The following is a 353-nucleotide window of genomic DNA, read 5'->3' as shown; positions in this document are numbered from 1 at the left end:
TCTTAACGTGTAGTGAAATTTCACTACGCGTTTCATCACTGTTATCGATGCGCCTGTCGCTAGACGCACCGTCATCCTCGTTGGAGGGATGTCGCGCTCAATATATTTGAGCCTACTACCCTCTAGTGACTGGCGACGAATAAAGTTATTCGACGCTCCGCAGTCCACTAGGGCTTTAAGTGACAAATCATTTGTCACTTTCAACTTCAAGGTGATGAGGGATACCTCATCACCAGGTGCAGAGACACATAATGATTGTGTGTCTGGAGCAACTTTTGTCGAAGAGATTTGCAAATTCTCTTGAGGTTGCTGGATTAGTAGGGCGTTGCGCCCCTACTGACCCCGTCCGTTTT

Source organism: Bremia lactucae (genome assembly GCF_004359215.1).
Source record: "Bremia lactucae strain SF5 chromosome Unknown BlacSF5_NotPlaced_4_SHOA01000001.1_737238bp, whole genome shotgun sequence".
Classification (NCBI taxonomy): domain Eukaryota; phylum Oomycota; class Peronosporomycetes; order Peronosporales; family Peronosporaceae; genus Bremia; species Bremia lactucae.
This window is presented reverse-complemented; position numbering follows the sequence as displayed.